Source organism: Mus caroli, unplaced genomic scaffold (genome assembly GCF_978045245.1).
Source record: "Mus caroli unplaced genomic scaffold, Mus_caroli_1 scaffold_1, whole genome shotgun sequence".
Lineage (NCBI taxonomy): Eukaryota > Metazoa > Chordata > Mammalia > Rodentia > Muridae > Mus > Mus caroli.
Window position 1 is genome coordinate 105,196,142 of NW_028227256.1, and position 7,517 is coordinate 105,203,658.

A 7,517-nucleotide genomic window follows, 5' to 3' on the forward strand; every position below is an offset into this window, starting at 1 on the left:
AACTTCTTACTGCATAGTTTTATATGTCTCTAGATTTATTTATTTATTTATTTACTTATTTATTTATTTTTACCCTGGAGAAAAACCTATTTCTGAAACCTATGATGATATTTTAACATATTTATTTGCATCATAGTTCTTTAATACCCTTGGTACCCAAAGATTTCTCTAAGGATGTGTAGATTTTCTAAAATATTTGAGGCATCTTTTTCTTTCTTCTTCCCGTCCTTTCCAACCGCTCAAAAACTTTCTTCTGCCATGAGGGAAAGACACGAACCTTAGGGGTTTTCTCTTACATCTGAAAACTACTCAAATTCTTCATTTGGTTGTATAATTGTGAGAATTATTAACTATAGCAACAGGAGAAATTTAATCCCAGCACATGAATAATTATTCATGACTTTGATGTTACTTATAATTGTAGTGCATCACCCATCATTTAAATATCATAGAAAACCCCACCCACCTCAGAGAGCACAAGTGTTTCCATCTTGGCCTGATTATAACAGGTGTGGAAGGATTTAGAGTAGTAAACATAAAACGTATATTATGAAAAATGGATTTTGCTCTAAAGACTCAAGTCAATTTTCTGAATGCATTCACCTACTGACATTTTGTAGAAAAATTATTTTCCTTTAGATCTTACATTTTTTTGGAAAATTCCAATAAAAGTTCTAATTGCCAATATAAATCAATACTATATTCTTAGCAGTTTAAAGTGCAATAAAATGTATAGGAAAATTAATGTAATTAGCAAGAGATCTATATCTTATTTTTTCTAGAACAAATAAATAATAAAAAGGAAATAAGAGAGAAATATCTATAAATTGGTTGTTGCCAGAGGTTAGATATTTTAGGTAGGAAACAAGCAAACCTTAAGAGGACTGCTTATGGGATATTCTCTTGTAAATGAAAATTTATAAATCTTTAATGTTTAACAATTCTCAAAAATATTTTAATGTATATAATTATTGCAACATGGAAATAAAGAGGCACCTCTAGCATCTCTTTGATTAAGTCTGGCGATGGTAAGTAGAATTAAGATATTATGAAATATAAAATATTAGTATCAATTATCTTGTGACATGTATGTTAAGAATAAATGGTGCAGAAAGAGAAACAAATATTTAGGAATAAATTAAAATCTGAATATTGACTCTGTTAAATAAGTGTTTACATATGTTCCTAATATCCAGTTACAACTCCATAAATATTATTATCAATCTATACTTGTACATATGTATTATATATAATATACTCATACATTCACATGTTTTATCTATTTTACATAATTCAATATATTTTACTGACAAAAAGTATGTTAGAATAAAATAACTAATTTGGGTTCAGGTAATATTTTCTGTGTTTTATGTATGAACCAATAGATTTTCTAATGTGTTATTATACTAAACTTTACCTGTAAGGTTTATTAGTCAACTTTAGATTCAGAGAAATTTTTCATGACATTCAAAGTGAATAACATGTCTACTCTGGAGTGTCCCAGATTTCTCTGCCTCTGACTATTCTCTCCTATGTCTCTTACATATGTATAATAAACCTTCTCCCCCACCATATATAGGAGTAGTCTTTTTCTTTCTTTTTTAAAATTATTTTCCTTTTTCTTTTCATTTTAAAAATTCATCTGGATGAATGACATATATGAAATAAAGGCATAAATGAATTCCCTTGCAAAGGAACTTGGTCATTCTGAATCAAGCTGTAGATCTGATTCTCCTAAAGTTTGAATGGATCATGTTTCTGTTGGCTTCTCTCACCTGTAGAATTTGATTCCTAATTCTAGAGTTCAATTCTTTCATGTGTGCCCTTCTCTACCTACTTTCTAACTGCTGTTTTCATCTCTCTAGTTTTTGGCCTGCTGTTCCCTAAAAGGAGGCACTTTTCTGGCTCCTAAAATTTTCCATAGCTATATGTTATGGTAAATATTATTTGGGGGTTTCTACCCCATCTTAGATCATTTAGTTCCTGCCTGAAGTCCCAGTATGCTATCTCTCCCTCCTACTTGCTTCAGTTCACATCCCCATGTAAGTTGTTCGTTCTATTTTGCGACTCTCTCTCTCTTCTTCCACAGATTCAGATTTTTACTATATTCGGCACTAGTACATATCAATGGTCAAAGAATGGCAAACTTAATTTCAAATTTTCCCAAATTGCAACAACTTTGTGCAACACAATAAAATGATGTCATATTCTGTTAGCTAAGGTACTATAACTTCACACATAAAAAATCTTTTATCTCTTTGATTTTTCTACATTCTGCTCTCAAAAATAAGTCTGAAGACTATGCCACAAAATATATCTCAAGTTTCATAAATTCACAAGGTATAGTTTAAAATCTATAAAATAATATGTAACAAAATTTAATTTTAAATTTAAACAAAAGGCTTATAATTTAAAACTATACATAAGAATTTTAATTTGCTAAAACCTACTATATATGATTCAATTTTAGTTTAGAGTATACTGTATACGTAACTTAGATTCAACTCTTGTTTAAGAAAATAAAGATTTAAAAAATAGCTACCATGTAATGAGTCTGCCTCTTGACTGATGACATCAAGATATAAAAAGCTACAGACTCTACGTAATCAGGGAGGAGATTACATAGCTCCCTTTATCATTTATTTATTACCAACAATAATTTTGAAGTATTAGGTTTCAAACATGGAGTAAAAGGCAAAGGTACATTTCAAAGCGGACTTGACTGCCATGTTCTTCCTGTTCCTTGCAACCTTCCTATTATAGGCCTTTCCTGCTTGGCATACCCTACCCCTTACATAGATCACCCTACCCCCTACACAGACCACTCTAGCTTAGTGGGATGGATGGATCCTTCCTGGGTAATCCAACAATTTTGTTTACATGCCTTCTTTGTACCTTTGGGCCTCCTGGCTCTTTAACTAGTTCCTTGCTTTTCTTTATTCTGTCCTCTCCCCATTCACAGGGTGACTGTGACCCTGAGCCATGCCAATCACTCTGGATTCTCCTATATGTCTCTCTGTCTCTGGTTATGATTTTCCATATATATAATAAACCTTCACTTCAACCTCTAAAAAAACAGAACAAAGACAAAGAAAACCAAACAAAGAAAAACCCTGAATAACAACTCTTACACCTATGGCATAAAGACCAATAGTGGAGAATGGGGAAAGACTCTAAGAGCCAGAGGAACAGGGAGTTTTATGTGATATTGTGTATCCTAGAAATTGCATATATATATATGATTTCTCACTAGCATTGCTATATAAGCATGGCTGGAAGGGGTCCATACAAATAGTCATGCTAACTTGGAAGGGAGCTGTTTCATGAGACTTCAAAAAAAAAAAACCATAGTTAACTCCATGACTTACATAAGGTTACTACAGCTGTGATGAAAAACTCCAGACTACCAATGTAGCATTGTACCATCCACAAGAAGTTGGTTTCCCTACCACCAATCAGTAACTTAAAAAGTACCCAACAGCTAGACTGGAGGCATATTCAAATTAATTTCCCTCCTTTCAGATAACTCTAGCTTGTGTCAAGTTTGCAAACTAGTCTGCTCAATTAATCCCTTGTCAACTTTAGACACAATAACAACACAGAAACCTAAAACCTTTCCTTTCTTGTGTTGTCATAATTATGTTATATCAAACTGAGAATTTTGCCCTGCCTGTGATCATTCAGTTATGGATAAAAGACACAAAATTTTTTTTGTTTTGTTTTGGTTTTTTGGTTTTTTGAGACAGGGTTTTTCTGTATAGTCCTGGCTGTCCTGGAACTAACTCACTCTATAGACCAGGCTGGCCTCGACCTCAAGAAATCCTCCTGCCTCTGCCTCCCAAGTGCTGGGAATAAAGGCGTGGGCCACCACGCCCGGCCTACAAAGTTTTTGTTTTATAATAAGCCTTAATCAGTACTGAAGCTGGACAGATATTTCCCCTCTATGCTATTATAACCTATTTTGCTTCAATAAACCCAAATTATAATTTACTATGTTCCATCTGGGATGCTTTAAACTCCAATTGACCAAAACACAAGGCCATGTTTTCATATCTCAAGTACCCTATGGCATCTCTACTCTTTCCTCTCCTCCTCCTCCTGCTCCTGCTCCTCCTCCCCCTCTCATTATCTCCATAGCCACAAGCCCAGGCACCTGAGAACTCTACCTATCTCTCTTCTGCCTACCTTTTGGCTGTAGGCATCCTTATTTGCTAATGAGGGATAATTTGGTGAAGTAAGATTACATTGTATCATTTGGGTATTTTACAAAGGCACCTGCAGACTCTCTTGTCCCTGGGGAAAAATCACATCTTGAGGGCTATTATTTAGAATTTCAATACAAGCAAAAGACCAAACCATAATTCCCTTTTTTCTTAAATTAAAAAGGCTCTTTCTCTTACAACAAACAAAAATATATAGTACAAACAATAATGAAACACTTCTGAAAATTATTAAGTAATAGTTATATTTAAAAAGTCTAATCTGTTATTATTTGGGAACTTAGATCTAACATATTTTAATGACTTTAAAATACTGTATCTAAATTTTGTTTTTGAATTTTAGCATGTATTACCATCCTAAAAACATCTTTTCAGATCCAGATTAGAAGATGGCCTAATCAGCGATCAGTGGAAAGAGAGGCCCCTTGGTCTTCCAAACTTTATATGCCTCAGTACAGGGGAACTCCAGGGCCAAGAAGTGGGAGTGGGTGGGGAGGGGAGGGGGAAGGGGAGGGGGGACTTTTGGGATAGCATTGGAAATGTAAATGAAAAAAATACCTAATTAAAAAAAGGGAAATAAAAAATAAAATATAAAAAAAATTAAAAAAAAACTTTGACCAACTTAAGTTTAATTATTAGATTGTAGTAATCTAGTCTTACCCCCGCCCCCCAACAAGTCTGAGAACTGAGAAGGAACAAATATTATTTGACTATGAAGGGAGCTAAGGAACAAAACTTCCAAAAATTAAAGAAATGAGGAAGATAGAGGACTGCCTGAACAATCCCCAATATGTTTTATAACTTTCAGGCATTTATCTTTAGCCTGCTGGTCCTAAACAACTGACACTTTAAATGAAGCAGGAATTATGAAAGACTAGCTTACTCTGTTTGGCAGAGCTTAGTAGCTGTCAACTATCCTGTGTCCATTTGTCCTTTTTGGACAGCATTTTGCCCATAGATTGTGGAAAGCCTTTGGAGTCACCTCAAAGAAATTGGAAAGAACATTTGACATTGGGCCAGGACAAGAAAATAAGGTTAAGAAACATACAGCTGATCGCTTCTCGGCCTTTTGGCTAAGATCAAGTGTAGAAACATCCAGCTGAGGAATGTTTTTCTTCTATCTAGATTATCTTGATAAGTCCCTGAATGGAGTGACCTCCAGAGCTTTGTTCCTTGACTATTTTGTTTATGCTTTGTTTGTTATTGTCCAAGAACTGACCCTATTCTTTTTTATACCCCTTACTGATAACAGTATAAAAGGAGATTATGGAAAAAACTAAACTTGCTTCAGTTCTGGCTGGGGACATTCTATAATGTTGTCTAATTGCTTTATCTCTATCTTACTTCCTCCCTCCCTCCCTCCCTCCCTCAGGATCCTATTGAATGACTGAAAGGGCTTGGTCAGTCGATGAAGATAGGGAACTTATTGCCCAGTTGCTTGTTTCCTACAAATAAAGCAACTCCACATGGAGGTAACATTCATCATCATCATCTTCTTTGTGGATCAATGGGGTTACTGTCAGGAGCATATCTGTCTCATCATTAAAAGATCTTTTTAAAATGAAATTATGTTAAATGACTTATTCTGTTGATCTTTGATGCTTTTGAAGGCCATGTATCTATTCATAGTGTATCTCATCAAACCAACATTCCCTCTCTCCAGGTAACCATTATCTATACATACCAGAATGTATATTTTTTGTGATAATTCAGAATAATATCTAACATAACTAAGACTTTGATTGGCTGACTATTGGCTTGCATTATTTAATTATTCAAAATATTTTCTAATAGCTGTTATTAAATGAACTGGGATTAATCCTTGTATGTTTAAATAAGTTACATAGGCACAATGCCTATCTGAGTTGAAACATACTATGTTGTAACAAAAATAATATTAAAGTTTGTATCAATATACAAATATTTATACCAATGAAACCCTTAAACCTCTATCAATTTGCAAAATTCTGGGTAAATGTACCAAAATTTAACCCCAGCATTATACTAAAATGTAAAGATCTCTATCAATGCAAGATTATGACTCTAGAATAATACTTTATGGTTTAAAAGAATAGATTCAGTAATTTTTTTGTTGTCTAATTTCTATAATATTTCTATACCTCCTTTTCTCTCTCAACTCCCTACCCCTTACTAAGAAAAAAAGGATAGAGAAGAGGAAAGTGAAGAAGGAATTTCTGTGTCAAGGATCCCTATTTAATTTCATCCCTAAGAACATAATTGCTCTTCCGGTCATAGCTAGGGCGCAGGGTCGGCTGACACCCGCCAGCTAGGATCTTAAGACTTGTGGTGAGTGGAACACAGCTTCTGCTCCAATCCAATTGCACGCGGGACCTGAGACTGCATTAGTTAGGGAAGCAGAAAACCGGCCTGAGTAGGGGCACAAGCCTCTTCCAGTCTGAACAGCACCTGGGTAGCTAGAGCGCAGGGTCTGCTGACACCCGCCAGCTACCCACAACACCCACCACAGGATATTGAGACTTCTGGTGAGTGGAACACAGAGTCTGCTCCAATCTTTAAACAGTGACAACAATAACAACTAACCCCAGAGATTACCAGATGGCGAAAGGTAAACGTAAGAAACTTACTAACAGAAACCAAGACCACTCACCATCATCAGAACCCAGCACTCCCACTTCGCCCAGTCCAGGGCACCCCAACACACCAGAAAAGCTAGACCCGGATCTAAAAGCATATCTCATGATGATGGTAGAGGACATCAAGAAGGACTTTAATAACACACTTAAAGAAATACAAAAGAACACTGGTAAACAGATAGAAGACATTAAAGAGGAAGCACAAAAATCCATTAAAGAATTGCAGGAAAACCAGACCAAACAGGTGATGGAATTGAATAAAACCATCCAAGACCTAAAAAGGGAAGTAGAGACAATGAAGAAAACCCAAATTGAGGCAACACTGGAGATAGAAACACTAGGAAAGAAATCTGGAACCATAGATACCAGCATCAGCAACAGAATACAAGAGATGGAAGAGAGAATCTCAGGTGCAGAAGACTCCATAGAGAACATCGGCACGACAATCAAAGAAAATACAAAATCCAAAAAGATCCTAACTCAAAATATCCAGGAAATCCAGGACAAAATGAGAAGACCAAACCTACGGATAATAGGAGTAGATGACAATGAAGATTTTCAACTCAAAGGACCAGCAAATATATTCAACAAAATTATAGAAGAAAACTTCCCAAACCTAAAGAAAGAGATACCCATGAACATACAAGAAGCTTACAGAACTCCAAATAGACTGGACCAGAAA

At 35.1% G+C, this 7,517-nt stretch overlaps 1 pseudogene; it reads left to right on the plus strand.

Moving 5' to 3' along the window:
• The first annotated feature begins 5,273 nt into the window (after positions 1-5,273).
• LOC115032548 (U2 spliceosomal RNA) lies at positions 5,274-5,403 on the plus strand (annotated as a pseudogene).
• The last annotated feature ends 2,114 nt before the right edge of the window (positions 5,404-7,517 follow it).